The sequence below is a fragment of the Euleptes europaea genome, chromosome 8, assembly GCF_029931775.1.
Source record: "Euleptes europaea isolate rEulEur1 chromosome 8, rEulEur1.hap1, whole genome shotgun sequence".
Classification (NCBI taxonomy): Eukaryota; Metazoa; Chordata; class Lepidosauria; order Squamata; family Sphaerodactylidae; genus Euleptes; species Euleptes europaea.
In genome coordinates, this window is record NC_079319.1 from 26,518,904 (window position 1) to 26,537,538 (window position 18,635).

Genomic DNA, 18,635 nt, shown 5'->3' on the forward strand with positions numbered 1-18,635 from the left:
AGATTAATTCACATTTTCATTGTGACCAGGAGGTGGTCCTACCGACCTTCGTTCCTCATCCCTCGAGTCAGCAAGAAAGTCACTCCCTTTCTTGCTGACTCGAGGACCACCAGGTAAGAACTGTTCTCAGGGAACAGCGACTACAGCCAAAGAAATAGCCATGCTGAATGTGGCCACGGCCAGAACTAGTTTGGTACTGCAGTTCTAATACCTGCCAGTCAGATGCTTCCAGAAGTTCACAAGCAGGACATGCAGATAATGCCCACCCGTTGCTGATTGACTCTCACCTAAGAAACAATCCAGGATATACATGCAAGGAGCAGTTCCCCATCTCTGACTTGTGTCTTGGCAAAAATCTGTGGGTTCCTACCAGGAATATGTTCCTCAAGGGGCTTTATTTGTCATACCAAACACTACGCTTCATCAAGTAGCAACAGATCTAATTAATTTTTTGCCAGTATTTTTTAAAGTAATGGTTTCAGTGCACAAACTCATAACCTGAGAGACAAATAGTCTTCCAGTAGCGAAAACATTTCAAAGAGGTATTTAAACACAAATCTTCGTTCAAACCACCTTGTTTTTATTCTGGAGGGGAGTGCGCGCGTGCCTACGCATACATACATACAGGAAACCCTGCCTCATACAGCCATCCGGAATTTTTCCAGTGAACAGAGTATTTTAAACTGATCTAAAACTGGACTGAAAACTGGGGGGTACGGAAAGTCAGAATGGACAGATTCATGCAAGAGATGCCTTAAAACAGCGACATCAAAACTCAAATGTGTTTAAACACCAAGCTCCTTATTCATTAACTACCAGGGTCTCCACCCCTAATTTTGCTCAAAAAAATATACCAGCTTTCATGGGGAAAGGGAACATTTGACAACAGGTCTTTTGGTTAGCATCTAATACTAGTTCTTGACACCCAGTCCCCCAAAATGCCATCTCTTCCATATTTTGCATTCCAAAGTCTATAAACAAGCAATTACTATCTTCCCCCCTCATGAACATTCACCTACAGCTCACAACACTCTATCATCTAAGACCCTTCCTATGTGCCACTGCATGCCATTCAAAAAGTTTCAAAATGCCAAAACATCTCCCTTCCCCCCAATCCTGCCAGAAGAAACATCCTTCGCTTCCAAATCTCCCTGTGCTGCCGGGACTTTCCACACTTCTCAACCCATCAGCTGCTAATTCAAATGGAATGGGGAAGAGGCTGATGCTGTGGAATGTGGCATCTGCCATGCCCCACTGCTCTAACAAGGACCTCTCTGTACAGCCTTGATGACGTAGCAATGTGTATGTAATGTAGTAGGGCACCCTTGAGTCTTACATGCATCACAGCCCTGATTAACAGGATTAGTGGCTCTTCCAGTGTTTGAAAAAAACTTGGATTGCGACCAATGGTAGAGCTGCATGTTCATGTGTTGTATCAGAGGCTGCAGTAGTTCTTTTTTGCCATCAAGTTGCAGCTGACTTATAGTGACCCCATAGGGTTTGCAAGGCAAAAGGTGTTCAGTGGTGGTTTTGCCACTGCCAGCCTCTGCGTAGCAACCCTGGACGTCTTTGGTGGTCTCCCATCCAAGTACTAACTACAGCCAATCCTCCTTAGCTTCTGAGATCTGATAAGATTGGGCTATCCTAGGCATGGCTTTTTCATGGCGCCTTTGTGTGTGTTGCCTGATATTTGCAGCTGTACATGGTAAGGGTGGGAATAAAAGATGGCTATTGAAAGCAAGGGGTTTGGGCAACTGATCATGCAAGAGTATCCCTAGCTGAAAATTCAACTTGAATTCCAGTCAGTCTTTTTTCAGAATGTGCCATTCAAAGCATCTATTGAATTCCCTTGTCACTTTCTAGAAGATCTTGACGCTCCTGACAATTTCTGTGTACATATACACAAACTAACTTCTCTTCCTTCTCTCGTTTTTATGGGAAAAAATATGAAAACATTTGATGGGCATCAAACGTCAACAAAAAAAATTGAACAACTGGATGCCATATACAGTGGTCACTCCTTTGTTCGTGTAATTAAACACGGACTACTTTGAATGATAACAGTCAAGGGTCTCCCCCAGTCCTGCTCCTGGGATCCTTTTAACTGGAGGGTGTCACTTCGTTGACACATATTTCTACAGAAATCTTTTTAATATTGCACTCCCAACATTCGGGAAACACTGTATGTATATCGGTCTATCCAGAATCAGAGGGCTTACTCAAGTCATTCGGCCATAGCCAACTGTAGTAACTGCTCTAATCCCCAAGATTTTGCCACTCTTCAATATCCAGCTTTCATATTGTCTTGTAACCTAGGACAGTGAGAAAATGCAGTGTGCTGTACTATAGTACACATGTAACCATGACAAGCAAAGCAATTATCTTAATGGCTGCTGCAGAGGCCTTTCTTCTGGCAGGTCACTGGAGCCAAGCTGAAACACGTGCAAAAAGCATACCAAACGGAGGCTATAGCACTTTGGTCCTATTATGAGAAGACAAGACTCACTAGAAAAGACAATAATGCTAGTAAAAGTTGAAGGCAGCAGGAAAAGAGGAAGACCCAACAAGAGATGGATTGACTCTAAAAAAGAAGCCACGGCTCTCAGGGCGCATGACCTGAGCAAGGTTGTTAATGATAGGACAATTTGGAGGACATTGATTCCCAGGGTTCCCATGAGTTAGAAGTGACTTGACGGCACTTAACACACAGTCCAAGAGACTTCCTCTATGCCTAGGAAAGGATATTTTTGTCAGGTGCAGCTTCTTCCATCACACCTGTAAAGACAGCTGCACTTGGGAGCATTTCCCCACCTATGCACCTGTTCAAGGTTTAGCAGCCCTTTCATGGTCAGAATCTAGCAATCCTGAAGCACAACAGCTTAAAACCAACACAATTTCAGCTGGCCATTTTAAGTTCTTTTATGCTGGATGGAATTTGGGGTCTAAATTATGGGTGGTTTTTTTTTTTAAAGTAATAGATAAAATTCTAAAAGTGCCAATAAACTAGACTGTTCAAAATGCTAGCAGTTTTAACACATAACAAGGATGCAGGATGACAAAAGTGTGGCGATATAAAGAAATAATTTACAGTCAAATCGGAATTTTACATATTTTAGCTGTTCGGTTTTTATGCTTTTCCACAGCTCCCTTTTATTTTGCTCACAGACTTTCATTTTAAGAAAAGCAAGGCCAACCGCGCACCTGGATACATTTCAGAGCCTTTGATGCATGAACTATTACATTCCACACATACCAACCCAACAGCAATATTAAAATGTCTCCCTTAGGTTCATAACTCACAGCTTTATTTTCAGAGGAGATGGCCGAAGGAACAGGGGGCTGTTCTTCAGGCTACATTTTCCCTGTCTGGGTCACACTTATGTTTCTTTTTTTCAAAATCATAAAGAAGTATCTGCTTTTTTAATAAAAACAATTCTCTCATCTTGCCAGCCATATATTAAATAAGTACAAATTTTACCATTTGAATAGTAAGCGTCAAAAGAATTAACTTTGCCTACCACTTATTATAGTGGGCAACAACTCTTTTCAAAGTACGACTGAATGAGGCCCAGTACAGGCCTAACACTCATAATTTCCTCAGTAGGAACAGATAGATTGTGTGCTGTAGGTCTCAACCATTCCCCGTTCTTCCTCCTTTCCCTCCTCTCATGGTTTGATTTAACCATAGCATAGCCATCATATTTGCCATTGGCGCTACTCTGGTTAAAACTAATCTGGATTATAAATTCAATTGCCATGCTTAAAGCAAATCATGGAAGGGGAAAGAAATGGCTGAGCCCACATAGCATGGTCCTAACCCTCTAAGCATAGTGCGAGGAATGATTCGACAACTGGAAACACAGAAAGATGGGGTTTGTGACTGATGTGGTGTCTGCACGACAAGCTACCTGCCTGGTGCGAAGGCTGCAGACATCACGTCCCATGCAGCTCTGAGGGTGACCTGGGAAGAAATCAGAAAGGATGCTAAGGGAGACAACTTTGCAATAATGGGGGATTTCCAACTACCCTCAACACTGATTGTCATAATTTGAGCAGACATTTGCCCAAAGAGAGAAAATTTCAAGGCATAACAAATAACTATGCCCTGGAACGGTTTGTCATGGCACCAATCAATAGGGAAGTGAACCTACCGTGAAGGCTCCTTCTGCTCTGAGGTACGGAGGGCATCTTCAGCTCGGGTTCTTTTCCTTTCATTGCTAGGGAGGCAGGAATCAAAAATATTTAGGCCTTCCTGTCTCCTGGAGGAAATGACCCCCTCCTTTCTAAGAGCTTCAGTAGTTGAAGAGCTAGATCCTAAGGTAGACAGAAAAAACCCAATCAGAAGGAACGGAACCTTCCCTGAATATTGTCGCAACTGTAACACAGAACAATGTGGGGTAGACAACGACTCCCCTGAAAAAACTTGTATTAACAACAGGTAAGAACTGTAATAACTGTAAGAATAAATTTTTATTGATATCTCATTTGTTTTGTTTTGCAGGTGCCATTGGGAGGGGAAGACGCCCTCTGTACCTCAGAGCAGAAGAAGCCTTCATGGTAAGTAATTCAAGGCTCTTTCTCGCTCTGAGGCAGGAGGGCGTCTTCAGCTCGGGACGTACCAGAGCTACCTATGTATAGGGCGGGAATGACTAGGTATCCTGCACTGCCCGAAGGACCCTTCGTCCGAAGATGGTCGCTTCCTTGGCAAATAAGTCAATTCTGTAATGTCTTGTGAAAGTGGAAAGCAACGACCAGGTTGCTGCCTTACAGATTTGTTTCACTCCACTCTCTGGTTGAGGGGAGTGGTCGCGGCTGAACTTTTGATGGAATGGGCTGTGACGTGGAGTGTAGTTGGAAGACCAGATGCCTTGTAGGCGTGGGTGATACAGCTCTTAATGTTGCTGCTGATGGCGGCTCTAGACATTGCCTTCCCCTTGTTGGGAGCTGTCAGTGTTATGAAGAGGGAATCCGATGTCTGATCAGCTGGGTACACCTGATGTAAATCCTCGGTGCCCTTTTGACGTCGAGGGAATGCCATTCCTTTTCTTGTTGATTTGAAGGATTGGGCACAAAGGTGGGTAGCACAATCTCTTGCTCCCGGTGAAACCTAGTATTGATCTTTGGAACGAAGGTAGGGTCAGTGCGGAGAATCACCGTCCTTGCGAAATACGCACAAGTGAGACCTGATGGATAGGGCTCCGAGCTCTGACACCCGCCTCGCCGAGGTTATGGCCATTAGGAACAGAGCCTTCATCCGCAGCCACTTGAGATCTACTACTCATAGAAGTTCAAAAAAAGGCTTGGTAAGGAACTTTAACACCATACGGAGGCTCCAAGTAGGAAATCGGTGTATGATTGATGGAGAGGAGGATTTGACTCCCTGCAGGAACGCTTTGATGTGTGGGTGAGAACCTAGAGCGTAACCTGAGACTCGAGGGATGAGAGTGGCAATGGTTGCCAGTTGGCGTCGCATGGTGGACGGTTTGAGCCCTAAACTTCTCCCGTCTTGGAGGAAAGATAAGATATCTCCAGCCGATGGTTTAAGCAGGATTACAGAATTGCGTTCGCACCAGGTTGCAAAGGCTCTCCAGGTGACTCCATATATCCAGTGAGTGGCCAGTCTCCTAGATGCCAGGTTGGTATCTATAATATCAGCGGTGTACCCCAGGTGTACCATGAAACGGGCAGGTGTTAAGGAACTCTTGGTAAAGTTGACTATGTAACCATGTTCCTGAAGAACCTGCACTACCCTCGTAGTGTGCTGTATGGATTGTTCTCTGGACTGGGCACAGATCAGGATGTCGTCCAGGTACAGATGCACCTGGACGCCCTCCTGTCTGAGAGCCGCTATGACCGTGATGAGGATCTTTGTGAAGACTCTCGGGACGGAGGCCAGTCCAAAGGGCAGGGCCCTGAATTGAAAATGGCATTGGCCAGAGGCGAAACGAAGATACTGTTTGTGGCAAGGGTGAATAGGGACCTGGAGGTAGGCTTCGGTTAAATCTACTGCCATCATGAAGGTGCCGGGGCGTAATGACTCTACGATAGAACGTAGTGTTTCCGTGCCATCCTTTTGTTGACGTATTTTAGGTCTAGGATGGCCCTCCAGTCCCCATTTTTCTTGGGGACGGTAAAAAAGATGGAATAGACCCCTTGATGTAATTCGTGTATCGGTACCTGCTCTATGGCCCTGATCTGTAAAAGATGTTGTATGGCCCTGAATGTCCTGGTATGTTTTTCCCTTCTGCGTGGTGTTGGGGAGAGAATAAATCGGTCGCGTGGTTGGTAGATAAACTCCAGAAGATACCCCTCTGTTAAAATTCTGGAGACCCAGATGTCCGGGTTGGAGGCTAGCCATATGGTTCTGAATAACTGAAGCCTCCCCCCCGACCCCTGTGGGGTTGATGTCACTGGGTATTGGATTTGGTGAATTTATCACCTTTATTGGATCTGTTGTGATTTTGGGATCTTTGAAACCTTCCCTCCCTTTGAAAGGACCGGGAAGTATTCCAGGATCCCCTCTTGTATTCAGATCTAAATCTGGATTGAACTCGAGAGGAACGAAAGGAGGCGTAGTTAAGGGATCTCTGTTCCTTTCGGATTTGTCTAGGCAGGCCTTGCTTTTTATCCTTGGTTTCCACAAGGATCTTATCTAATTTTTCACCGAATAGTCTGTCCTCTTGGATGGGATAGGCCATGAGGGTGGTTTTGGCTCTAAAGTCTGGTGGCCAAACTCTCAGCCAGAGCGCCCTTCTCAATGAAGTAATTGAGGCCATGGACCTAACTGTGAACGACATAGAGTCCAAAGAGTCATCGGCCATTAAACTGAACACGCTTAATACCCTCTCTAAACCTCCAACAATTCTGTGGTTCTCTTCAGGTACTAACAGAATGAGTTTTTTAACCCAGAGGTATGAGGCTCTGGCAAAAATAGACATAGTTGCACTGGCCTGGATTGCTAGAGCCGAGGACTCATGTGCTTTCCTAGCCAGAGAGTCCGACTTTCTGTCCAGCTGGTCACGTAAGGCCCCCACTCCATCCTCCGGAACTAGACCTGGATTCTGAAGGTCTGCCACCGGGGCATCTACGAGGGGTACCTTGAGCATTGGCATGGCATGTGGTGCGAGGGCATACAGTTTTTTAATATTAGGTGTCACCTGTCATGTAGAGGATGGATTATCTCACTCCTCTCTGACTGCTCTTAAAAAGAGATCAAGAAAAGGAACCAGGTTATTGGTCACTTTTTCTTGGAAAGCACTTTAACCCCTTGTTTTAGTTTGGGCCAAGGTTCCTCTGGAGTGTCAGCCTCTTTGTTTAAATCCAGGGCTAAGATGGCTTTTGCTAACAGTCCCTGGTAGTCTTTTCCAGTGAACAGCCTGGTGGGCTGTTCTTCTGACTGAGAGGACTCGTCCTCTGAGTCCAATTCCCCTTCTCTCTCATTATCGGAATCTACAGAGGAGGCTGTGGATTCCAATTAGTTTGTCTGTGGCTCTATTCCCTTTGCTCTCAGTGCAGCCTTAGTTGGCCACTGAGATGAGGTAGAAGCCTGTGTTTGAGAGGAGATAGAAGCCTGTGCCTGATTTTGGACTGATTCCTCCTCCCTGGTACTCAGTGAATGGGAGAAAAACATGCAGAGAGACCCCAAAGGCCCCGTCCAGGGAAAGAGAGGGACTCTTAATTGGTAAGCCTGAAAGGCTTGCCATTGCCTCTGTGAGGCGAGATTAACCAAACCGTCAGCCTCCTGTTGGGATAAAAGCCGATCACCCGCCGCATCTACCGGGGGGGGGGGGTAACGTTACCAACTCCAGGCAAGAAAGCATCTGACGACAAGGCCGAGAGGGCAGAGAAGGTTGGGCTCGCAGCAGCATCAGAATAGGCGGGAGATTTCTTCCCGGCTTTCTGTTTGGATTTTGTCTTGGAGCTGTAGGCAGCCGCCGTTTTGAAGCCGTGCTTTCCTCTTTTTGGCCCCTTGTTGCAGCGGCGCGGCTTTTCGTGCCTTTTTTGGTGCCGACTTCTGCGGTCCGATCTCTGCGCTCTGTAGCGCCTCCCCCCTGTTGGCAGAGTTGTTCCCGGAGGGCTCGCTATTGCGGCCGTTGGGAGAATCGGACTCGTGGCGGGCAGATTTAACTAGCCCGACTCGGTAGTCCTCTACTGAAAGCAAGTCGTCCTCCCGGGGACTAATGGCGTCCACCACTTTGGATTTTACAAAGGGAACCCTCAGAGAGAAAGGAGGTCACACCGGGAGGGGAGTAGAGGACCAGAGATAGAGTGGAAAAAGGTTTAGAATAAGAATAAATGGATAGGCTGAAGAAAAAATAGAGTAATTAACCTACACTGACCAAAGCACGGAGCTGTGCTACAGAGCCTGCTTCCCCTTAGAAGGCAGGAGGAAACTGGGCTTCTGTAGGCTGTTTTCCCGCCAAAGGGGACAGGAAGTTAGAATTTAGTCCTGCCTTCCCCAGATGGAGCAAGGAAAACAACCCACTGCTCAAGACGCCCTTGCCTCAGAGGAGAATGCTGTGTTTTAATGAATTTTCTGTGGCTGCAAAATTTAGAAGTCAGGCTCATTTCTCCAGCCTTCAGGGTTTCTTTCTTTAATGACCACATTTTCCTGCTTGTTGCTGCCACAAAGCCCAATCATAGCCTCTTCAGTTTCTTATTTGACGAAAAGAGCTTTGACCCTCAGAAGCTCTTACTCCAAAAAATCTTGTCGGTCTCTAAGGTGCTCCTGAAATGAAATCTAGCTGTTCTTCAGTTTCTTGTGCTAAATATGTGAGTAATGCTGTTTGCCAACCCTAAAACAAAAACCTTACCTCTCACCCAAACCTAACCTCTTCCCTATTTCTCATAATTGCATTACTGCTTTAAAAAGCTTCATATAATTGAATATTGGAGGCAGTAGAAACTCATTAAGAAATGAATTCATCAACTACTGTGGAAGGGTATAAAATTAATATATAAACAAGCAATAACAAGAACTTCATGCATGCACATTTTTATGTCATGCAGCAAGGCATATTCCAATGACGTTTGTACAAACGAAGGATTACCAAGAGACACTACAAGATTCCTGCTGAAAGTACTAGGTGCCACAATGAAATTCCTAGGTGCCAGGGCATCTTGGTGCATGGGATCTGTTGATCCCTGCTGTATTTCTTGCAAAAGTTGCCCTGTCTCCTACATCTAAACAAACATGAAGTTTGAAAATCAGTTCAATACATTGTGATGAATGTACATTATCATCCTCACACCGTTTGCTGCAGTAAACTGCCATGTAACCCATGAGGAAGAAGAAGAAGAGTTGGTTTTTATATGCTGACCTTCTCCACCATTTAAGGGAGACTCACCTTCCCCTCCCCACAACAGACACCCTGTGAGGTGGGTGAGGCTGAGAGAGCATGACTTGCCCAAGGTCACCCAGCTGGCTTCGTGTGTAGGAGTGGGGAAGCAAATCCAATTCACCAGATTAGCCTCCACAGCTCAAATCAAACCTGGTTCTCCAGATAAGACTCCACTGTATGCAACTATTTTTTGGAGGCTGAAGAAGAGACAAAGCAAGGTGTTTTTAGAGATGGATAAGTTTTATGGTTTTATTATTTAAGACCTTGGTCTAAGAACAGGGGAGGGGAGGGGAGGGGAGAGAGAGAGAGAGAGAGGGGGGGGTATGCAACTACTTTACATATGAAGAAAATATGGTTATAAAAATATCAACAAAATATACATTTTATCTTCATTAATATAACTCTGGTGTTTAATTAGCAATAATGCCAAATATTCGTTTTAAAACTGCTGTGTGCATTTATAGCAAAGTATCTTCTTCCTCTTAACATAACACATAGTTAAGTACCCTTCAGAATCCCTTGAAGTTTGTACTAACCATATTTTTTTCCACTAGCAATCTTGCTTACTTCCTTCACAAGATGCAGGATCTTTTTTTTAACCAGCATACACTTTTACAATGAGGAAATATCTCTCAAACCTAAAATATTCTCTCATTTTATATTCACTGCTCCAGAATGCCCAGCTAAAGGTATTTTGCTAGGGACAGCAAAAGCAACCCAACCCACCCTCAAAATCTGGTGTTCAGATGCTTACAGTTACTGGTTTTTGAATGAAATTAGCTTTCCCATCACAGAATCAATCGTTATCCTCAAGAGCCATTAGGTTTTGCCTACCCATCCCAAAGAATGTAATGGTCTACCACTGTAATCCACTGTCTAACGACAGCATATAAAACAGAGACCTAGCAGATCATAACAAATTAAGATCATTCATGGGAAAACACAGTCCAATGGGCATTTCAAAGTCCCGCTTACCAAAATATGTATTTGCCTAGTAGACAATTATGCTGCCAAAAGACATTCTGTTCCCTCAGGAAAATGCCAGCCTTTTTTACAATCTTCCACCAAACACACTTATTTCCTTTGACTTACTCTGGAGTTGTTTTCCGGACTTCACATACTACATATACACACACAGAGAAAATATAAAGCCTCATATTAAATCACCATAGTTTCTATGTATTTTTCCAAAAAGTCGTTCTTTTCTTGGGGGGGGGGGGTGGAGAAAAACTCACATTCTACATTCCTTTTTGGTTAAAGCACACCTAGAAAGGGAAAACAAAGACTGTTCTCTATTGTTTACCTGAAAAGAAACACATAAATTTACTTTTAGAACAAGGATGCAACACAGTTCCAAGGACACCTATTCATCTTTAGTGAAGAAAAAGGTGTTTCACGTGCACCAGCTATCAACATACAGAATGCATTTACTGTTGCAACTTCCTCAACACAAAAATGTCAAAAGGAGATTTAAAAAAACAAATTCCGTTTCAACAGCTCTGCTTTTTGATCTCTTTGTTCTTTTTCCCTTTCCACTGAGGAGGATGCCAAGATCTCTCAAGAGGCCGGGCTCCCAGTAAGCAGGCTCAACAAAATTCCACAAGCAATGACCTACTGTATGCAAACATAAGGATTATACACACCTCCTTCTAGTAACCAGCTATAAGAGATAACTGCTTGCAGCCATTTACCAAAAAAAAAAAAAAAAAAAAACCCTCTCGTGTTGCTTTCTTCATCTTCAGGCTGGATGCCCGACAATCTCTGGTAACAAGAACGCCAATTGTTTAGAAGGCTTAAATGCCTTCTAAATAAACAGAGTGGGAGTTTTATATAGTACCAAAGCAGTGGTGGCTCTGAACTAAAACTGCAACATATTTGTGCCTTTTCATTTTCAGAGCAGAAGGCGCCCTCTGAAATTGCAAGTTTCAGTTCAACTTCTCAGCAGGCCTTTCTTTGCCCAAATACGAGTCCTACGTGGAAAGGACACACAAAACGATTTAATAATACTTTGAAAACCAAAATAAATGTATCAGATTTATGTTCCTAGGGCTTTATCCATGAGGCTCTCAGCAGCTTACATTAATACTTGTAATTTTGATTTTTAAAGGGGGGGCCAGCAATGCAAAGAAAGGAATGCCTGCAATGTTCCATAAATGCCCTCCAAACAGCTAGCACGCTATGGGGGATACTCAGGGGGTCCGCTAGAAAGTATCATGCATGTTCTGGCCGTGAGGGAGAGGGTTAGGGTTGCAAAAGACCTGGAGAAAAAATCACCTATCCCTTTAACGGAGGCTTAATGTGAGGAAGTGGGCAGCTGAAGTTTATCAAGACATAGGATGCTAGTAACGTTCACTGGTAAATTACATCCATCAAACCTCTATTAAAGGGGCAGGGCTTTTATCCCCCTCCAGGCAGCTGGCAACCTTAGGAGGGTGCAACCCTTTGGTCCTCTTGAACAGGAACTGGGACCAAACTAACCCCCTCCTCTAGCCACTCGACAACTGAACTTTCTAATATAGGAGGGTGAAGTTTGGAACCGAAATTAAGCCAAATGCAACATTTCCCACTTCGCTCTGCAAAACAATCTCAGAAAAAGAAATGAAGGAAACCTCAAGGATGGAGGCAGGGAGAATGGGAGTGGTAGAATTCAAAGAAGGAAAGCCTGAAGGAGGAATGGAACCACACAGCGACTAAGGAAAGCCCTCCCAATCTTCTGGTGGCTGCAGCTGCTATGCAGCCACAGAAAACCCTTTCATTAGAATGAGGGTAGTCAATACAAAGCCTTACCTTACAATGGCCCACCCATTTTTTGAAAAGCTCGGTGAGGGAAGTAATGGCAGGCACCATGGTTCCCATACGTGCCACGTTGGGGAACTCTGCCTTAGTAGATACAGTAATACGTTTTAAAATCACATGGGCAGAAATGGACCAGTTCTGCCAAAGTCAGAGAAATTAAACCAAAAGAGGACACTGTTGGTTCTTGTAGGTTATCCGGGCTGTGTAACCGTGGTCTTGGTATTTTCTTTCCTGACGTTTCGCCAGCAGCTGTGGCAGGCATCTTCAGTGTTACTTCTCTGAAGATGCCTGCCACAGCTGCTGGCGAAACGTCAGGAAAGAAAATACCAAGACCACGGTCACACAGCCCAGATAACCTACAAGAACCAATGAACTCTGACCGTGAAAGCCTTCGACAATAAGAGGACACTGTATTTCTAGAAGAATGTGAGACTGACTGGGAAACTGATCCACAGGAAACTCAGTATCAACAGCCAACTACCAAAGAAATTATGACTGGAACCAGTGTATAAACTAACAGCCCAACCGTACCTATATTCTGAAATATTATACGCAATGAGCACAAACATAGGATCATGCTGCTAAGGTTTTATTTGGATATGGGATATTTACCACCATATTAAAACAGGCTAATTTTACATAGTTTTCCCACGCTGTTAGTGTCAAAGGACTTGGATACCAAGCTTTTCAGACTATATATAAACAAAAGGGAGATGGAAAAGTATCAAGCACTGCATCTTCTCTGGAATGGAGGGAATGATACAGAACTTCAAGAATACAAGAAAAAGGAATTGAAGAGATGGTCATTCACTCCTCCACTCAAAAGATCTTGCTTGCTAATCTAATGGTTCTGTGCCTCCAAGTCATCTTCCAATGCTAAAGAACAACCTCCAAAGATTCTTTTTGGACTAGTGTAACTTGAAAGCTTTCCTCCGGAAACAAATGATATACTAACTATCAAAAAAGAAGGAGAAACCAGTCAGATTTCTACAAAAAGAAATCTCAGGAAAATCTCCATCAAAATCTCTACTCTCGCTCAACATTTTACTGAGTCAGACCTTCACTCCAAAACAATGCATATCATAGGCAGAAAGCTTTCCCGGTCCTGTCACCTAAAGGCCATAGCACACATTCTATTGGAGCTTTGTAATCAGCAGTGCCATCCTAACCAGAGTTACACCATCCTAAACCCATTAGATCTCTCAACATCTGGAGAAGGGACCACTTCAAAAATCTGAGTCTCCCACATAGCATGTAGATTGGGACCTGAAAGTTAAGATGCCAGGGGTAAGACCTTGTCCTTAGGCATGCAATGTATGGGCTCCATCTTTGAGCTTTCCTATATAAACTCACATTTATTCAGTCTATACTGAGGCAGAGGGTGTTCATAGGCCCTGCTGCCACAGTGCCTCCTCTCTCCCAATCACAACTCTATTCTCTCTCCCCATCATGGCTCCTTTCTCCCTCTCCCACTATAACATTGCTGGAGGGAGCAGAATACAACCTTCTCACCATCCATTTAGCCTCATAGCTATCAGCAGATTTAAAAGGGATATGATATTGTCACTGATCAACTCTTTCTACCATCCCTCACACCGAGAAATGGAAAAATCAACAAGAAGCCCTGCACTGTTACAGTGGCTTCTGGGTCAACCAGAAGGGTTGCTTGGAAGAGCCACGGATATTCTTGTGCTCGGCTTTTTTTCATTGCCACTAACATTTTTCCCACTGGGAAATACAAGAACAACCCCCTCTTTCCAGTCAGGAGCAAGCCCTTTGCCAGGTCGTGGTCTTGATAGATACCCAACCATGACACCCCATTACATGTCCTGAGCAAAATATTACATATTCAGAGCACATATTTAAGTCCTGAAACATGGATGAATTACTCAATGTGGAATAACTAAGAGTATAAAACCATTCAGCATCATTTTGGATTAATGAAGTCTCGACTATGTGCCCTGCAAGTTACAAAACAGAAGACCCAAGTCCTGAACTTACAATGCCTTTCCAATTACATGCAAGTTTCATCCTGTGTAAGAAATGCTTCTATGTGGGAAAAAGTGTATTGAGTGAAATCCTGCCCATCTATAAAGCCTACAATGTAACTCTAAACATTTTGCCATCATTCATCCTAAAAATCTGTGGGCAGGAATAAAATGGGATGACAACAAAGGCCACGACGGCACTAAACCAGATTTAATCTGGTTTAACAATCATTCCTCACCTCTGAAATCCTAGTTCTGTGAAAAGGGTTCCAGATATTCAGAAGATTTCCACTACCTTCAGCAAACTTAAACTCCAAGTTTACTCAGAGAAAGCCATAGCTGTTAAAGTGATACAAAACAGATATTTGTACTATAAATTAATTATAATAGAAACCTATCTAGAGCTATTTGGATAGGGCAGGAAAGAAATCCAAACAAACAGATTAAATGTGGTGAGTGCTACTAGAACAAACTGGGAAACACATAAAAGGGATGAAAATCTTAAACACCTTGACCTACAAATCTGATACTACCGCCTAGCAACTCAAAACATTCAACTCTAGCTTCAGTCATGCTTTAAAAGGGGATTTAAACTTAATTGTACCAGAATGTGGACTGGGATGTGACTTCCACCAAAAAACATTGCAGTAGAAATAAAACAGCATCAACACCTGAACTTAAATCCAATTTGTACTCACAGTTCCTGAACAACAAATGCGCAGATCACCTTAAAACAAGGAGAGGGGGAATAAGGTATTCAGCTTGATGTCTAAAAATATGATCATAACTCCCCATAATTAGACATATTTCCCCAACCTTCTTATGGATTAGCAAACATTCAAAAAAATTAAAAACATGAACCCACCACCACATATGTAGGTCAATCCTGCCTTTGAGAGAACCATTGGTTTGTTCCAATTTGCATATTCAAAGGCAGATGATGGAAGAACATAAAAGGTGTGAGTGCCTGAAAGAGGTCCTGGAGATCTATTAATTAAGTTGTTCACAATGCAAGGTGTGTATAAACAAGCTCCCAGACAGCAGCCGCTGATCTGGAGATAATCTGTCAAGAGCTATCGGTCCCTTGCCTAGCAAGACAGTTTGGCAGTAGACCTTAAGTGGCTGGCCTATGCGCTCCTTTCAGTAACCATGTAGCAAACAAGTTTTATTGAAATATGATCTAAACGTAACTCAACTGAAATATTTAAAGATAAAAACCACCCTATTGCATAAATTAAATCCACAAATACATGGCACCACTTCCCATGCATCCTTGGAATCAAGAGTTTAAGCTTTAGGTAAATGAATTTTGTGCAAATATGGCATATTTTCTGGGAAAGTGGCAAATGGGTTGCTATCATGCTCATGGGGGTTTGAGGAATGACAATTGCAAAGTGCTCCACTGTAATGCCTGGAAGCCAACTGGACATTTCAGTAGGCCCCAATTTGGCTCTTCACAACAGGCAAGGAAGAGGAGGACTGTTTTGCCCATTTTGTAGCCAACATAAACACAGGGGTTAACCTATAAAATCAGACTGTTTAGGCCCACCATACTCACGGCAAGTATTGCTGAGGGATCCTTCAGTTTAGCAGGATACAACTGTCCAAGTATATAAATAAGAACAGGAGTTCTTGTAGGTTATCCGGGTTGTGTGACTGTGGTCTTGGTATTTTCTTTCCTGACGCTTCGCCAGCAGCTGTGGCAGGCATCTTCAGAGGAGCAACACTGAAGCAACATCTTCAGTGTTGCTCCTCTGAAGATGCCTGCCACAACTGCTGGCGAAATGTCAGGAAAGAAAATACCAAGACCACGGTCACACAACCCGGATAACTTACAAGAACTGATGAACTCTGACCGTGAAAGCCTGCGACAATATTAAGAACAGGAGTGTTATCTTTTTATTGAGTCACACACACACTTCTTTTAATAACCTAGCAGTGAAAAAGAGTCAAATTTAATCATGCCTAAGTAAGAAACACGGTGTTGGAGAAGAGTTTTATTGATACCACAGACTGCCAAAAAGATCAATAAATGGGTCCTAGATAAAATCAACCCTGAACTCTCCCTAGAAGATAAAATGACCAAATTGCTCTATTGTACTTTGGTCACATTAAGAGAAAGGTGTGTGTGTGTAAAGTGCCTTCAAGTCACAACCGACTTATGGCGACCCCTTATGGGGTTTTCGAGGCAAGAGACTAACAGAGGTGGTTTGCCAGTGCCTTCCTCTGCACAGCAACCCTAGTATTCCTTGGTGGTCTACCATCCAAATACTAACCAGGGCTGACCCTGCTTAGCTTCTGAGATCTGACGAGATCACGCTAGCCTGGGCCATCCAGATCAGGGCCAAGAGAAAAGGAGAGTCACTTAAAAAGTCAATCATGCTAGGAAAAGTTGAAGGCAGCAGCAGAAGAGTTGGTTTTTTATAAGCCGGCTTTCTCTACCACTTAAGAATCAAAACAGCTTACAATCACCTTCCCTCCCCACACACACACACACACAACAGACACCCTGTGAGGTAGGTGGGGCTGAGAGAGCTCTAAGATAACTGTGACTAGCCCAAGGTCACCCAGCAGACTTCATGTGCAGGAGTGGGGGAACCAACCTGGTTCACCAGACTGGAGTCTGCCACTCATGTTCAGGAGTGGGGACTCAAAGCCAGTTCTCCAGATTAGAGTCCACCACTCCTAACCACCACTCTTAACCACTACACCACACAGGAAAAGAGGAAGACCCAACATGAGATTGATTGTCTCAATCAAGGAAGCCATGGCCCTCAGTTTGCAAGACCTGTGCAAGGCTATTAATGGTAGCACATTCTGGAGGTCATTAATTCATAGAGTCGCCATAAGTCTTGGCAGCATTTAACACCCACACTGAGAGAATAGACAGATTGCTTCAGTTCTGCTCAGTTAACATTGCACAATTCTATTATGGCTTGGATTCTGCTCCAGTAGCCTTCAGGTAACAAAGGAGAATTTTGTAAAGTTGATGGTGGATTTGGTACCAAATAGGGCCCTATGGATTCTGAACGTTACCACAAACATTTCCTACGGAGCAAAGGTGATCATGGCTTCAGCTGAGGTCATCATAACGTTTGGAATGGAAATATAACTTTTTGATGCTCTTAGGCCAGTCAAAGTCCCCTTTTATTTTTTGGCAAGGCCTGGATGCTTCCAACATCTGCTAATAAATATACATTAAAGACTAGCTAGAAGTTATCAAAGCCACGTGCCTACGAAACAGCTGAAAGACATCTGAGCTGTAGAAGAGAGATATTTTTGAAACTGGGGAGACAGGGAAACAGTTTCTGAAGCCGATAAGCAGCAGCTTTGTGGAGCGACAAGCAGGGGTGGATTCTGGAGACTGGTGCTGCTGCTTGCTTCTTCCTTGCTCTTCCTGTAGATTTGTAAACACATTCTCTACAATTCTTTAGTCCTCTCTCTTGTAACTGAACCTTTAAAGCAGCCCAGTTGGGGAGGAGTAATGGAAAGAATGAGAAGCAGCGCTCTATTATCCTTTTTATTACAGTCCAGATTAATTAGGCACCCCACATAGCATGGTCCAGTATTGCCATCTACGCTCCAGGTCTCTAGTCCACAGGCTACTTCTGCAAGGAAAAGACCACCAGCAGGCAGCAATAGGTGACTGGGGCACATTACACATTATATACACAGGGTGCATTACACTGTAAACGGTACCACCACAGTCTACCATAACATTTATGAAATCCATTCCCTTTCTTTCATGATTTTTTTCCATTATTAGTATTTTCACATTTCATGATAATTTGTTTTTTAGAAAGTTTTTTTTTTCATCCTTAGGTTTCTTTCATCCCCCACCCATCAAACCATATACATGTTTAATACAATACGTTTGGACTATTAGTAATGTCAAGAAAATTAGTAAAGAAAATTAGTATTTTTCTTTTTCTGTATGATTTTTTGTTCTTCCCATCCAGTTTTCCTCTGCTTCAACTCTTGCCTCTCTCATATCACTTGGCTGCACTTTTAGCCTCTGTCTCAGAAACCAGTCCCTGGTTCAGTCCGCTATTCCTCCTTTCCGTCATAGATACGTTTGGACTATTCATAAAGTTTTACGAAGTAAAATTAACCATCATTATTTTTCCCTTTTTCTCTATATGTTCCCATTATTTAGGGAATGGGGACATGAAAGAGATATGAACAACTGCCTGGTATGACTTTTTATACATTTTGTTCTTTCACTGAATTTATTCTGTTAGTTCTTTAAGTTGCTAGCCAATCCTTTTCCTCAAAGCAAGGCACAGATACCCACTGGGTTTCTGCTGAATAGGGTTACATTATCTTTCATTTCTCCCTACTAAGTTTCTACAATTTGTACTTTGCCTGTTAATAATCATTAGTTACCTAACTAACTAACCTAAGTTACCTAACTTGGACATACCCTTCTTTTCTATGTATTTAATTACCAGCACCTTATTTTCTTCCTTTCTTTTCTTCCTTTTTTATATATTCAGTTTCCATCCTTCTT

At 43.3% G+C, this 18,635-nt stretch overlaps 1 protein-coding gene across 1 annotated transcript in view; it reads right to left on the reverse strand.

Annotated features, from left to right (window-relative positions):
- Positions 1–18,635, reverse strand: part of SDC2 (syndecan 2) — an 88,134-nt gene that overhangs the window by 53,996 nt on the left and 15,503 nt on the right. The gene's annotated exons all lie outside the window — the stretch shown is intronic.